The following is a 16,645-nucleotide window of genomic DNA, read 5'->3' as shown; positions in this document are numbered from 1 at the left end:
AGGGCTATTGTACAATTTTTTCTGATTGTTTCTATTTGTACGTCTTGTAAAGGTCTGGATGGGCAAGTATGACATTGAATTCATGTTTATATTTAAAAGATGGTATTAGTAAAGCCAGTTAAATATAGATGTTGTAACAGCAGTATTTTTACTATTCAAAAGGCAGATGGTATTTCTGTAAGGAAAGAATTTTTATGAAATTGTGGAAATGGGGATGGAGGGGCTATTATCTAACTTTGAGTTGTTTTAATTGAACGTTTTGTGTCAGGTATGGGTGGGAAAGTTATATTCAGGTTGTTATGAGATAGAGACTGGGATCCCACAGGCAGTATTTATTATTTTATATTGTTATGAATCCCGTAACTGGAGAACTTACCAGCAAAGATAGAGAGGTCCGTTGAAGTCTGATGTCACTATTTTCAAACGTTTTACTCGTAAAGGGACACAAAAGTAGGGTTAATACATACATTTAGATAGTGCACATTGTCAACATTCAATCTAAAGCGCGGGTATAGTAATCATCATCATTAAGAAGTGAGCTCTGCTGGTGTCTAGGGGTTAATAGATTGTCCGTTGGAAATATAAAAGTCAGTCTGAAAGTCTGCAGGCCGCAGCCCTTTGAAAATCGCTGGGTTTTGCGTGGGGCGACCGAGAGAGAGATTGGGTGGGGGAGAAGAGAAAGAACTTGCCGAGTCTTGATGAATCTTCGGTGAAATCGGGGAAGCGTTGGTTCCCTCTCCCCGATGTTAGTTAAAAGCGGTTTCCTGTGATTCCAGCCACAAATTCCAATCCCGGAATCTAACGCACGTGGCTTCCTTCAGAATGGCATCCCGCTACTGCGGGATCGCTCTCTCGTGTCTTCTGGGTGCGTCTAAGGGGCTGTCCCCCTGAGACTCTCCTTTATACTTCCTCACGGGGACGCAGGTGTCAATCAGGTTGAGATGATGCAATCTCTCTCTCAACCAGCCCACCTTGCCCAAGGGCTTTTCACGTGGTCTCCATGAGACAATAGTTGCTGGCATCTTATTCTGTATCCCTGGTGGGACGTGCAATTTTTCACGTTCCTCTCTCTCTGACTTCCTGGGTCTACTGACCCCCCCCCCCCTCCTCAAAGGGTGCTCTTGCGATTCTCACAAAGGAGGGGGCTGGGATCATAACAATATTATAATTAATAATATTTTTCTCTGAGACAGGTTTTTCATTGTGTAAATCTCTATGTGCAGATGATGGAGGTTTATGGATTAGAGGTAGAAATTTCACTTTTACTGTATATAGGATGCTTTAGCAATTAGTAAGGTCGAACAGTCGGCGACTAGATGGGATTTAAGCTTTCAGTAGCAAAAACACAAGTTATGTGCTTTACAAACAGGATTAATGGACCTGCACTTGATTGGAAATGATATGGTCAAACTCCTTAAAAGGTGTCAATTGTGAGATTTCCAGGCATGTGGACAGATAATAAGCTGACATTGAAGCACCGGATCAGAAAATAATTGATAAATGTAAAGAAACATTAAATACTCTTCGTTATCCCTGTGAGTATTCTTGGGTGTGACATGAAAATATTTGATGATCAATCTCGTTTGTTTAATTGGATCTGTTCTTGATTATGTTTGTGGTTTATAGATCACCTTCCTCTTCAACTTTATGATGTTTGGGTGTGATTCATTTCGTGCTTTAAGATTGTGTTGTGGTTAAGTCAGGTCGTCCCCTGATTCGGCTTTACTGGTTGAAATGGGACAATTGCCCTTCCAGGGACAGAGGTGGAAGTTGACGTAAACAAATTGGATTGAACATCCTGTGCTAAAGGGTGGTGGGGAACATCACAAGAAGAATGCTTTTAGTTCTGGGTGGCTGGGTTCTTATCACGCTGGGAATATGAGTGTATTGGATGATACAATATGTTCCACTGTAGCTTTCTCAGTAACCCCACTTTGTTGTTTTTTCCAACGACTGTAGTTAATTTTAGGTTACACAATTGGATTCCGTTCTGCCTGAGAGTCTGTTGGTTCACGAGTATATTAATGAAAGTTATTATCATACGGTCAGCATTTTTACAGATGGGTTAAAACGTAATTTAACTGGGAATGTTAGTGTGTCTGTTCTCATTTTTTGTGTGTGCCTGAGTTGCAGGCAATGATAAAGAAATCACTTACCAGCCATTTGTGGGTATATGAAGCAGAATTCTTTGCTTTGATTTTAGGGTTACAGTGTGTGGAGGAAATTGGTCCTTGCAAACTTGTAATTTGTTCAGATTCTCTTTCGGTTTTGATGAGCCTTAAAACAGGACATTCTAGCAGTAGGTCAGATTGACTGTTGGAAACTCATCAAGCATTATTTCATATACAAAGTTCGGTTCATATGTCTGCACCTTATGGGCCCTGCACATCGCACTGTTGAGGGAAATGATGGAGTTGACTGTTTAGCAACAAAACCTGTTAGAAGTTCAACTGTGGATATAGACATTCCACTTCGCAAATCAGAAGCTAAGGGGATGGTAGGGTTAAGAATTCAGGACTTATGGCAAGATCTGAAGGAAAATTGCCATAAGGACTGATGCCTTTACAGAATACATAAATAAGTTGAGTTTATGGAAGAAGGGCTTAAAACAGGAAGGGAAGGAATGATATTGACACGACTTAGAATTGCCAACACTGTGCTTAATTATGCCTTGTATTTAATTAGAAAACTTCATTCTGTGTCACAGGACCATAGAACCATAGAACACTACAGCGCAGAACAGGCCCTTCAGCCCTTCATGTTGTGCCGACCCATATAATCCTTTAAAAAAGTACTAAACCCACACTACCCCATAACCCTCTAATTTTCTTTCAGCCATGTGCCTCTCCAAGAGGTTCTTAAATACCCCTAATGTTTTAGCCTCCACCACCAACCCTGGCAAGTCATTCTAGGCACTCACAACCCTCTGTGTAAAATAAAACTTACCCCTAATGTCTCCCCTAAACTTCCATCCCTTAATTTTGTACCTATGTCCTCTGGTGTTTGTTATTGGTGCCCTGGGGAACAGGTACTGACTATCCACCCTATCTATGCCTCTCATAATCTTCTAGACCTCTATCAAGTCCCCTCTCATTCTTCTACGCTCCAAAGAAAAAGGTCCCAGCTCTGCTAACCTTGCTTCATATGACTGTTGTGTACATTTTGTCATTATGAAACTTTTAAACACATACTATTTCAGTGTGAAGCAGATATGGGTGAAAAAAATCAAATGCAGTCTTCAGTACAATCTTTGAGGGGTTGATAGTTTTCAGATAAAAACTTTATTAAGTTATAGGACTGACGTTAAATTAATTCACAGTATTGAACATGCAGAGGAATATAATACTGGAATCGTCCCAATTGTATTGGGACGTTACTCTGGGGATGACGACTTAACAGAGTTGGCTGACGGATGTGGGAACAGCAGGAGAGACATGTCCCACCGAAGAAGTTCTCCAATGGCGGGGGTAGGAATCCGTCGCTGACAAGTGAAGTTAACGACTGTGTTAAGCCTAAGGAAATGGCATATAAGGTAGCAAAGGTGAGTGGGATGTTGGGTTATTGGGATGCTCTTAAAATCCAACAAAAGGCAACAAAAAAAGCCATAAGAATGGTCAAGACGAAATATGAGGGCAAACTGGCCAACAATATAAATCAGGATACTAAAAGTTTAGTTTTCATTTACATGAAGAGTGAAAGGGAGATGAGAGTTGATACTGGACCACTGGAAAATGATGCTGGTGATGTAGTAATGGGGGACAAAGAAATGGCAGATGAACTTAATGAACAATCTTCACTGTCTTTTCCAGTCAGCACCACCCCCACTTGTCCCATTTAACCTGTCTCATTACGGATGGACTGTAGGACCCGGGGGAGCTCAGGACCCTATTCTATTCTGTTGTTGGACGCGGTGAACGAGTTAAAATTAATGGATCGATAATTCTCATCTCATGATTATTTCACTCTCTGCATATTTACATTTACAGTAATCTTACTCCTGACGCCAGTCCCAGGACCCAACCCATTTACAGACCTGGAGCATAACGGGAGCTGATTCTCAGCCACTGGTTTTCATCCCCTGTCGCAAAGTAAGGATAAAGTTTCCCCGTGAATTTATTCCCAGTGAAGGTGTGGAGATGGGACTTGGATGAGTATTCCTTTTTCCCCTTTCCCACAACCCAATCGCCCACAACCCCTCATTAGGACACGGGATGGAAATGCACAGATCCTTAAGCAATACAGGTCCTGATGAAGGGTTTCAGCCCAAGCCATCGACTGTCTACTCTTTTCCAGAGATGCTTCCTGGCCTGCTGAGTTCCTCCAGCATTTTGTGTGTGTTAATCTACTTTAAATATACTCAATTATCTGTCCTCCGCAGCTACCTGCTGCAGATTCACTATTCCCTGGTGAAAGAAATTCCTCCTCGTCTCTGTTCGAAATGAGCATCCTCCAGTCTGAGACTGTGCCATCTGCTCCTCGACCCACCCACATCCTCCAGACATCAACTCTCTCCAGACAGGAGACCAGGCCTCTATCTATTCCCCTTAATATCTTGTATACCTCTATCATGTGTCCTCTCATCCTCCTTCTTTCCCGAGAGTAAAGCCCGAGCTCCCTTCATATCTGATCATAATGCATACTGTCAAAACCAGACAGAATTCTGGTAAATCTCCTCTGTACCCTTTCCAATGCTTCCACATCCTTCTTATAGTGAGGTGACCAGAACTGGACAGAGTACTCCGAGTATGGCCTAACCAAAGTTTTATAGAGCTACATCATTACATCACGACTCTTAAACTCTATCCCTCGACTTAGGAAAGCTAACACCCGATAAGCTTTCTTAACTACTCTGTCTACCTGTGAGGCATCTTTCAGGGATCTGTGGACATGTAGCCCCAGATCCCTCTGCTCCTCCACACTTCAAAGTATCCTACTATTTACTTTGTACTCTGCCTTGAAACTTGTCCTTCCAAAGTGTACCACCTCACACTTCTCCAGGTTGAACTCTATCTGCCACTTCTCAGCCCTCTCCTGCATCCTATCAATGTCTCGCTGCAATCGTTGACATTCCTTAGCACTATCCACAACACCACCAATCTTTGTGTCTTCTGCAAACTTGCCAACCCATCCTTCTACCCCCACATCCAGGTCATTAATAAAAATCACGAAAAATAGGGATCCCAGAATTGATCTGGTGGGACACCACTAGTCACAATCCGAATGTACACCGTCCAGCACAACTCTCTGCTTTCTGCAGGCAAGCCAATTCTGAATCCACCTGGTCAAACATCCCTGGATCCCATGCCTTCTGACTTCGGTATAAGCCTGCCGTGTGGAACCTTATCAAATGCATTACTAAAATCCATGTAGATTACATCCACTGCACGACCCTCATCTATATGGCTGGTCACCTCCTAAAAGAACTCCATCAGGCTTGTTAGACACAATCTGCCCTTCAGAAAGCCATGCTGACTGTCACTGATCAGACCATGATTCTTTAAATGCCAATAGATCCTATCTTTGTGAATCTTTTCCAACAGCTTTCCCACCACAGATGTAAGGCTCAATGGTCTATAATTATCCGGACTATCCCTAATACCCTTTTTGTACAAGGGGACAACATTTGCCTCCCTCCGGTACCATTCTCGTGGACACTGAGGACATAATGATCCTAGCCAGAGGCTCAGCAATCTATTTCCTCGCTTCGGATGCAGAACTGGGAAGTGGCAGATGGAGTTCAACACAGCTGAAGAAGTTCATTTCTGCAGGTCAAATTCGAACACAGAATATAATATTAATGATAAGACTCTTGGCAGTGTGGAGGGTCAGAGAGATCTTGGGGTCCGTATCCATACGACACTCAAAGCTGCTGTGGAGGTTGGCAGTGTTGTTAGGAAGGCGTCTGGTGTGATGGCCTTCATCAACCGTGGGATTGAGTTCAAGAGCTGTGAGGTGATGTTGAAGCGATATTTCTCCTAACCTGTGCATAAGTAATTGTACCCCAACACGGCAGGGCTGTGGGCTTAGTTGGACCCCACTTGGGAGTCCTGTGTTCAGTTCTGGTGGCCTCACTACAGGAAGGATGTGGATACTATAGAGAGTGTAGAGTAGATTTACAAGGATGTTGCTCTTGGATTGGAGAGCAGCCTTATGAGAATAGATTGAGTGAACTTGGCCTTTCCTTCTTGTAGTGACGGAGGATGAGAGGTGACCTGATTTAGGTGTATAAGATGATGAGAGGCTTTGACCATGTGGATAACCAGAGGCATTTTCCCAGAGACTCTTACATAGGTTCATGGAGCTTAGAAACATAGAGGGTTATACGATCAGGAAATCCGAGGCAGTCTCTAGAGTAGGTTACAACATTGTGGGCTGAAGAGCCTGTAATGTGCTGTAGATTTCTGTGTTCTGTGTCAAAGACAGGCAGAGGGATTAGTTTAAATGGACATGAGGACAGCATGGAAAGGTTGGGCCGAATGGCCTGTGTTAGTGCCGTAAGGGATCGGTTCTGTCCCAGCCATCGACTCTATTCCCCTCAACAGATGCTGCCTGGCTTGACAACGTACTTGAAAAGTTACATTCAGTTCCGCTTAGCATTCTGCACAAAGGATGTTTTGTGCTGGAAGAGTGCAGAGGAGATTCATCATGATTGAGGGGGCTTCTGTTCATAAGTCCATAAGGCATAGGAACAGAATTAGGCCATTCAGCCCATTGAGTCAGCCACCTTTCCATCATGGCTGATCCCAGATCGCACTCAATTCCAGATATCTGACCTCCCGCCGTATCCTTTGATGCCCTGCCCGATCAGGAAACGATCAACTTCCACCTTGAATATACCCACACACTCGGCCTCCGCCGCAGTCTGTGGCAGAGAATTCCACAGATCCAATACACCTTGGCTAATAAAAAAAAAATAAGCTGCTTACCTCTGTTTGAAAAGGTGGCTCCTCAACTTTGTGGCTGTGCCCCACCACAGGAAATACATTCTCCACATCCACCTTACCCAGTCCTTTCAACATTCGGTAGGTTTCAATGAGATTGGACTGTGTTGATCTACTGGGGGATCTTGGAATCCGAGTTCATAACTCCCAGATAGTGGTTCCATTGTCAGGCAGTTATGTTGCAGTTGTATAAATCTCTAGTTTAATTCCATCTGGAGAATTGCATTCGAAGAGAGGAATAATGCGGAGGTTTTGGATGGTGAGTGGAAGAGGCTTAACAGGATGCTGCCTGAATAAAGAGACACCGGACAATCTCGGGGAATTTTCTCCGGAGTGGCAGAGGCTGAGGGAGGTCCGACAGACGTTTACAGGAATGTGAGAGACACAGACAGAGTGGAGAGCCGGGATTTTTTCTCTAAGGAGGAAATGTACAATGCCAGAGGGCATGCACTTCAGGAGAAAGGGGGAACACATCCTCATTGGACCTTTTTGCACTACTGAAGTATTTTGTGATTTAGTGCATTTTGTATCTTTTCTCTGCATAGCTGCTGTTGAAAAAAAGAACACAATTAGAAAAGACAATGATTTTAAAAACCTGACTCAGGATGTTTGAAGGAGATTTGTGTTTCAAGTTTCATTTTTCATTCCCAACGTGGTGGGTGTCTGGAGTGAATGTCAGGGGTGGTGGAGACAGATGTGAAAGAGGCTATTAGATACCACGTGAATGTGAGGAGAATGGAGGGATGTGTTCCTTGTTTAGGCAGAACGGATTGGTTTAGTAAGGCATTAAGTGACCAGGTCAATTGGTTCAGAACAACACAGTGAGCAGAAGGGCCTGTTCAAGGGCAAGTACAGCAAGCAGAGCAGGTAAACTGGATAAAGTGATCCCACTCAGAGAACAGACTGTGACGTCAGTGGATATATGTCGTCATCACAGTTCTCTCATGAAAGACACCTCACTGCTTGATAAAATGAAGTTTGTGATGTTTATGACTAATGTGGTGAATTGTACTGCTAAGGCATCTCACCCTACTGAGGAAATTAAAATTGTTGTGAAAGCTGCAGAAAGGTATCTTGGTGTAACTGGTGCTTTGTGGGAAGCTGTAAATGAAGCTCTGATTTGTGGGGGTTTCTGCATCCCAGTCTACTTGTGAAGATATGTAATGGGATTGAAATATTGAAGTGAAATGCAAGAAGCCTGATTTTACATGGCCAACACTTTCAGCAGTTTATTTCTGATTGGTCAGATTCTTCCGATGTTATATCTGTTCAGGAAACCTGCACATTTTAATTTTTATTCCTGTGCAGGATTATTTTGTCGTTTGGCTTGACAGGTTAGTTTGTTTTTAGTTTTCGTTGCCTGGGTTCTTATCATGCTTGAAATATGTGCTTGTTGGGTTATGCAAAACATCCCACTGTCGTGTTCTTGGTAACCCCACCTTGTTTCTGTCAATGCCTTTATTTGATTATAGAATACACGATTTAATGAAGTCTGAGAATTTGTTGGTTCAGTGTACATTAAGGAAATTATTGCCAAAGTTTAACCATTTTCCAGAGGATCAAAATATAATTTCACTGGGATTGTAGATGTTGCTGTCTTATGCGTGAATTATTGGTAACGATAAAGAAACGACCTACAAGCTATTTATCAGGATTTACAACAGAATCGCTTGTCATCAATTCGTGCTTACAGTGGGTGAGGAATTTTTTCCATGCAAAGTTGTAATTTGTTCAGATTCCCTTTCGGTTTTCAAGAGTCTTAAAACAGGTCATTCTCGCAGTAGGTCAGATTTACTGCTGGAAACTCATCAAACATTGTTTCATATTCAAAGGACTGGATTTGCGGTGTGCATTGATTTCGGGTGCATGAAGACACGGTGAGCAGTCGGGTCCTGAGGAGTCGGTAGAAGAGAGGGATCTGGGAACACAGATACATAATGACTTGAAAGTGGCGTCACAGGTACATAGAGTCGAAATGAGAGCTTTTGGCACATTGGACTTCATAAATCAAAGTACTGACTACAGGAGATGAGATGTTATGTTGAAGTTGTATAAGACGTTGGTCAGGCCTAATCTGGAGTATTGTGTGTAGTTTTTGTTACCGGCCTGAAGGAAAATTATCAACAAAATACAAAGAGTGCAGAGAAATTTACAATACGTTTGCTGGGACTTGAGGACTTGAGCTTTAGTAAAAGGTAAGGACTTTATTGCCTTTAGTTTTGGAAAATGAAGGGGGATTTTGCAGATTTATATAACGTTATGAGTGTTGTTCACAGGGTAAATGGAGGCAGGATTTTTCCTCTGAGGTTGGGTGAGATGGGAACTGGAAGTTGCAGTTTAAGGGTGAAAGGTGAAATATTTAAGAGGAACCTGAGTGGGATCTCCTTAACTCAGAGGGTGGTGAGGATGAGGAACAGCTGCCAGTAGAAGTTATGGATTTCATTGTAGAAAAGTTTGGATCAGGGGTATTGAGTGCGATGGTCCAGCTGCGGTTATGGGACTCGGCAAAATAATAATTCGGTACGGACTAAGTGGGAAAAAGTGTTTGTTTGTTTGTAAAAGTGCTCTCTGACTCCATTTAAAGTGTCGATGAAAGGGAATTGGTGGGGGCTGTTGTCGGGAAGCAAACGATGTGCTTTCAGGATTTCCTGCTGGGGACAGAAGTAAATTGATACTGGACATCCATGGTCAAAGTGTGGCAATCAGAGCCAGGGATTGTAAAGTTGTAAAATATCTTTTTCCTCCTCTTTGGCTCAAACTCTCCCCACATTCCTGCCCCCATTTTCACCCCTTCCCACTTTTGCCACCTCTGCTTCCCCATTTCCTCACTGTCTCTTTCTCTCCATCTCTTGTCTCCCACTCCCTCATTCTCTCTTCCTCCTCCCACCTCACCTATTTCCTTCTCTTCCACACACACTCTCTCTCTCCTCTCTTCATCTGTTCCCTTCCCCACTGACACACCCTTGTTCTCAGCACATTCCTCCCTACCCTACCCACTCAGTCACTCACTCCCCTTCTTCTCCCCTTATAATCTCTTTCACCCTTTCTACCGAACGCTTCCCCTACCTCTCACCCTCACCCCAATTCCTCCTTTACTGCAGCTCGTTTTCCCGAGCACCCACCCGTCCCCACGTCCCCCACCCCGCACTGTGATGACGATTGACTCGCACAGTGAATTGTCTGATGTTGTGCAATTCTTCGTTGTTTGGACAGTGACAATGTTTTCTCAGAAGACGAAGGGGTGTGGTTTCCGGGAGAGGCCAGTTTGTTCCCTTTTTGTGTGCTACAGAAGAGGCGGGGGAGGGGAGTGTGGAGGAGAGAGGGAGAGACTAAATATATATAGCCTCAATCTCTTTCTCCCTGTCCTCCTCTCTTCATCCATTCTCAGCCACACTGCCCCACTGTTTCCTCCACACATTCCTCCGTAATCTTCCCCCTTTTCTGTCACCCGTTTCCCCGCCACACACCCATCCGCACATCCACCAACCCGCACTGTGATGACGGTTGACTCGCACAGTGAATTATAAATGTTGTGTAATTCTTCGTTGTTTGGAAAGCAGCAATGTTCTCTCAGAAGACGAAGGGGTGTGGTTTCCGGGAGAGGCCAGTTTGTTCCCTTTTCGTGTGCTACAGAAGAGGCGGGGGAGGGGAGTGTGGAGGAGAGAGGGAGAGACTAAATATATATAGCCTCAATCTCTTTCTCCCTGTCCTCCTCTCTTCATCCATTCTCATCCACACTGCCCCACTCTTTCCTCCACACATTCCTCCGTAATCTTCCCCCTTTTCTGTCGCCTGTTTCCTCACCACCCCCCCCCCCCCGTCCCCACATCCCCCACCCCGCACTGTGATGACGGTTGACTTACACAGTGAATTATAGATGTTGTGTAATTCTTCATTGTTTGGAAAGCAGCAATGTTCTCTCAGAAGACGAAGGGGTGTGGTTTCCGGGAGAGGCCAGTTTGTTCCCTTTTTGTGTGCTACAGAAGAGGCGGGGGAGGGGAGTGTGGAGGAGAGAGAGAGAGACTAAATATATATAGCCTCAATCTCTTTCCTCCACACTCCCCTCCCCCTTTTCTGTCGCCTGTTTCCTCACCACCCCCCCCCCCCGTCCCCACATCCCCCACCCCGCACTGTGATGACGGTTGACTTACACAGTGAATTATAGATGTTGTGTAATTCTTCATTGTTTGGAAAGCAGCAATGTTCTCTCAGAAGACGAAGGGGTGTGGTTTCCGGGAGAGGCCAGTTTGTTCCCTTTTTGTGTGCTACAAAATAGGCGGGGGGGGGGTGGGAGGGAAAGTGGAGTAGATGGGATAGCCGTGTGTTCTCAGTAGCTACGCCGTCACGACAAAGACCGAGCGCCGTCTGCGAACTGGTCTCTGACACAAACACACACAGACGCACAAAGAGACGGACAGACACATAGACGGACACATATGAACACACAGAGATTCAGACATACAGAAATACTTTAAAAATGAATGCAGTTTGCATTTTCAACGTTTTAAGATGGAGGCAGCTATTTTGTGAACTGTTTGAAATGATTCTTGCTCTGGGATAATCTGGTGTGCTTGTGGGGATGTCAGCGGGTTTGGGGGTTCACATGGACATGGGTCTGCACTTTGATTTGCAAATGTACGAAGGTTTCAGGGCATGTTGGTGAATATGGATTTTGGAGTGTCGGTGAATTTGGGGGTGCACACTGCTCTGGGCATTTGAGGGTGTACGGGGATTTGGGAGTATTTAGGGCTGTGCACAGATTTGGGTGTCTCAGCGGATTTGGGGTTGCACACGGATTTGGGGAATCCTTCGATTTAGGGGTGTAATGAATCTTAAGGCCTTATCAGTTATAGAAACTTCAAGAACAAATGCACTTTGAAATTTCAACTTTGTTCTTGCCATTAGGTTTGAGGTGGAGGCAGCTGTTTTGAGAAGTGTTTGAAATCATTCTTGCTCTATGATCATCTAATGTGCATGTGGGAAGTCAGCGATTTTCGGGTGCGCACAGATATGTGTATGTGCGTGGATTTCGGGGTGCCGGCAGGTTTGGGATCAGCATGGATTTGTCGATGCACACTGATTGGGGGGGGGGGGGGGGGACGGACCCTGAGTTGGGGTTTGCGGAAGTGCACAGATGTGGCAGTGCACACAGATTTGCAGATATGGGAATCCCGTTGGATTTTGATGTGTTTTGAATCTCGAGGTTGTTTCATTGGCATATTGTTTAATAATAAATGCAACCTTAACTTCGACCTCTGTTCTTGCCATTTTTTTTCAAGTTGGAGGCAGATATTTTGAGAACCGGTTGAAATGAATGATTCTTGCTCTGGGTGCATCTAATGTGCATGTGGGAGAGTCTGTTAATTTGGTGCTGTGAAGAGTCTCAAAGCAGATTTACAGTGGCAGCATATTCAATTGATCAGTCACCTTTGTTCGGACAGACCACATATGGTCTAAATATTAACTCATTAATGTAATCACAATCTCTCACCGTGGGCATTGCGCCGGTCAGACGTTATCAGGTGATGAGCCGGTGAAATATCCGGTCACCTCGGGGCTTCAGTTCATTAATAAAGCCGCGTCCTGAGCACACGGCAGAGGCGGCCGCAGTGTCTCCGGTCCGGGCTCCAGCTCCTCACATTCACCGCCTCATCTCCCAGGTGTTTCCAAGGTGAGGACATGTTCGGCACAGCAACCTCCTGTTTTGTGCCGGAGGTTTCTATGTTTATTCCCGGGCGGATTGTCCCACCGACCGGCAGTTGCGGGAGGATACGAGTGTGTGTGTGTGGGACGCGGCAGAACACCAGCCTGGAAACTCGGTATCTCATTGGATCTGTCAAATGGCAGTCACAGAATTACTCGTGAATACCGCTCGACCATTGGTCTGCAGATATGCCCATCAATTCCCGTTCCCGCCCACCGAACTCGCAGCCCGACGTTGCCAGAAAGTGGCGGAGATCTAGTCGACACGTACAAACAAGATGGAGGAACTCAGCAAGTCGGGAAGCAACATTTCAGTGCGAGACCCTTCGTCAGGACCACTTTGATGACGACGGTCTAGCCGGATGCTGGTTGGCTAATCCATTGTCAATCACCAGTCTCCGCCTTCTCTTTGAATAATTGGCTGACGTGGAGAACGAGGGCGGGGTTTGTATAAACAACGGCGGACACTCCAATTTAAAGCTGCATTCCGGACACGAACTGGACTGGAGTGTGGTGTAGAGAATTGGGACAGAAAATCCTCACTGCTTCCTTTTTCAAATGAAACCTAAGTTACCCCCCGAAAAGTCCTATAGATTGTACGTAACAAAACACGATAGAGTGAGTTAAATTAAAATTATTGACATTTTTAAAATGAGATCTACATACCCAGAATGATGCTTCCCAACACGAACAAAGGCATACAGTAATTAAGCATAGTGTGTCAAATTCTAAGGCGTGTCAATGTAATTCCTTACCTTCTTGTGTCATCCACAAACTTCCATAAACAAGTATGTATTCTGTAAAGGTGTCTCCATTGATGCCCTTTATCCCACCAATCTTGATTTAATTATTAATCCAACAACCCCTCAATTTCTGATGTGCTATTTGGAATTTTAACAGCTTTTGTTACTGATCCGCAGTGTGCAGGGACCCATAAGAAGTGGAAATATAAACCAATACTCTGCGTATGAAATAATGTTTGAGTAGATTTCAACAGTAAATCTGTCCTACTGCAAGAACTACCTGTTTTAAGACTCATCAAAACCGAACAGGCATCTGAACAAATGGCAACTTTACATGAACAAAAGCCTAAAATGATGGAAACAAATTCTACTATGTATACTGATAAATGGTTGGTAAATTGTTTCTTTATCGTTACTTGTAATTCATGAACAAAAAACGGCCACACCATCATCCCGGTTAAGTTATCTTTTGATTCTTCTGCAGCAATGTTTAACATATGATAATAATTTTCCACAATATACTGACGAACTAAGATTGTCAAGCAGAACCTTATCCTGAGCCCTCATTAAGTTGTGTATCCTAAAATAAACTAAAAGCTTGAGAAAAAGTATGTGGGGTTACCAAGAACGCGACAGTGGGACACATTGCATAATCCAACAAATCCATATTCCCAGCGTGATTAGAACACAGTCCCTGGACAACAAGCTGTGTGAACTGATAGCCAGAATCTCTCACCTGCGGGAAACAAAATAAAGTAACGTTTTGTGCTTTGTGGATCCCTGGTTGACGGAGGAGACACTGGACCACGCCATCGAACCCTCTGGGTTCTCCCTGTTCCCTGCGGACATCGAGAATGTTGTTCTCCAGAAATCGGTCAATCTTGTTTCTTTATCGTTACCTGTAATCTGGGCACAAAAACAGCCACACCAACAGTCCAGTTAAATTATATTTTGATCCTTCTGTAAAATGGTTAACATATCACAATAAATTTCCTTAATATACCAATGAACTAACAGATTCTCAGGCATAACAAAATCCTGAGACTTTATTAAATCGTGTGCCCCAAAATCAATAAAGGCATTAAAAAAAACAAGTTGGGGTTACCGGGAATGCCACAGTGGAACATATTGCATAATTCAACGAACCCACATTCCCAGTGTAAGAAGAACCCAAGCACCCAAAACTATAACACTCTTCTTGTGATGTTCCCAACAGCCCTCCGACACACCTCTAACAGGATGATCATTTCTTTGCTCCTTCAAATTAATCCAGTACATTAACATTAAAGTCAATCTCCGCAAAATCAATCAGTAAACCGGAAACAGGAGACGGCCTTACTGCACCACAACAGAATCTTAAAGCCTGTGCTTGTATCACAGCCAAACATTTGAAAGTTGGAGATGAAGCTGATCCATGAGCCACAGAATCAAGACATGATATAATGAAACAGATGTAAATGGTCAGCAGAGATTTTCATGTCGCTCCCGAAGAATATCCACAGAGACACCGAGAATATTTATTGCTCCTTCATATTTATCAATTAGTTTATGATACGGTGCTTCCATGTCAGCTCATTGTGCATCCACCTGCCACTTCTCACCACTGACACGTCTTCTATTAATCCTGTTTATAAATCACTCGACTTTATTTTTTTGCCACTGAGAGCTTGTCCATCGATTAGCCAACTAATTAATTGCTAATGGCATCCTATATACAGTTAAATTGACATTTCTAACTCCAATCCTTAAAACTCCATCATCTAAGTAGTGATTTCCCCACCCCTGTACCTATCTTAGAGAAAATAGTATTAATTATAATAAGAAATAATAAATACTGTCTTGTGGGATCCCAATCTCTATCTCAGAAACCCGTGTATAACTTGCCCACCGGCACCTGCACAAGGCGTCTAAATAAAAAAAAAAAGCTCATAAAACTTCACAGTCTTTAACTATGATCAAAAGGCCTGTGTAACAGCTAAGAAACCGGCGTATAAGTAATGAAACAGGGATTTCAGCTCATCATTATATCCCAGTTATTTGCCTTCTCCAATTCAGCGTTTGGTCTATTGCCTTCTCTGCCTTGGTGATTCAAATGCTCAAAGAGATGGTCTTTAAATACCTGCCTGCAACATGTCCTCCGTCATTATGTTCCTGATGGTAACCTTCTGAGGCAATTATTCCTCAGATCCCCTCTAAACCTCACACTCTTCTTCTTAAAACTCTCCTTGTTATTCAGGCCTCTGTCTGGAATCACAGAATACCAATGAACAGCAAGTGTGGTTCCTTCCAGATGGTCCATGCCCACTTGAGTTCACGCCATTTGCCTGCGTTTAGCCCATAACCCTGTGATCAGGTACTATCCATTAGCCTGTAAAGATATCCTTTAAACCCTCTAGCTGCACTCAACCATACCACTTTCTATAGTCGCTCCTTCCACATCCCCATCATTGTCTGTGGATAAAATGTCCCCTTTTAGTCTTTCTTCTCTTACGTAAAATCTATCCCCTTGAGTTTTACAACCGTCCCCTGGTGCTTGAAAAGGCGGTCTCCATTTATATTATCGATGCACCTCATGATCCTTGTCTTCTTTAAGATCACCTCTCAACGTTGGATGCTCCAGGAGAACATTGTTCCCACCAATGCGGTCTCTCCTTGTACCTCAGCCCATCCCATACATTCTGATGAATCTCCAGAGCAATTAAACATCTTCGGTAGTGTGACACCAGAAGTATACACTTTTCAAGCTTTTCAAACAATTAATGTTTCAGTAAGTCCTTCCAAGAGTTCTGTTCAGTACTTTCCAGAAACGACAGGTATCCCACTGAATACCTTCATTCTATTTACCTGTCTCGACACCTTTAGGTACCGTTGTACCTCTGCGTCAATGCTACGCCTTTTGCAAGAAATTCAGAAGGCGCAGGATAGATACATCCCGAAGAAGAAGTATTTTAAAGGGAGGATGAGGCAAAACAAAAGAAGGGGCACAGAATATAGCAACTATTCGTAGAAAGCTCGAGGAATGGAAAGCTTTTATAACTCGACAGCATCGACGTTCAGAAGTTTAAAGTACATTTATTATCAATGTATATATACTGCATTCAACCTTGAGACTCGTCTCCATACAGGCAGCCACTAAACAAAGAAATTTCATAGAACTTCTTAAAGAAAGAAGACCGTCAAACACCCGATGTGCAGAAAAAAGAAACAGATCTTGCAGACAACAAAAGTCAGCACATAACATATTGAACTGAAGTGCTC

The sequence above is a fragment of the Hypanus sabinus genome, assembly GCF_030144855.1.
Source record: "Hypanus sabinus isolate sHypSab1 chromosome X2 unlocalized genomic scaffold, sHypSab1.hap1 SUPER_X2_unloc_6, whole genome shotgun sequence".
NCBI classification, from domain to species: domain Eukaryota; kingdom Metazoa; phylum Chordata; class Chondrichthyes; order Myliobatiformes; family Dasyatidae; genus Hypanus; species Hypanus sabinus.
Note: the sequence above shows the minus strand (reverse complement) of the source record.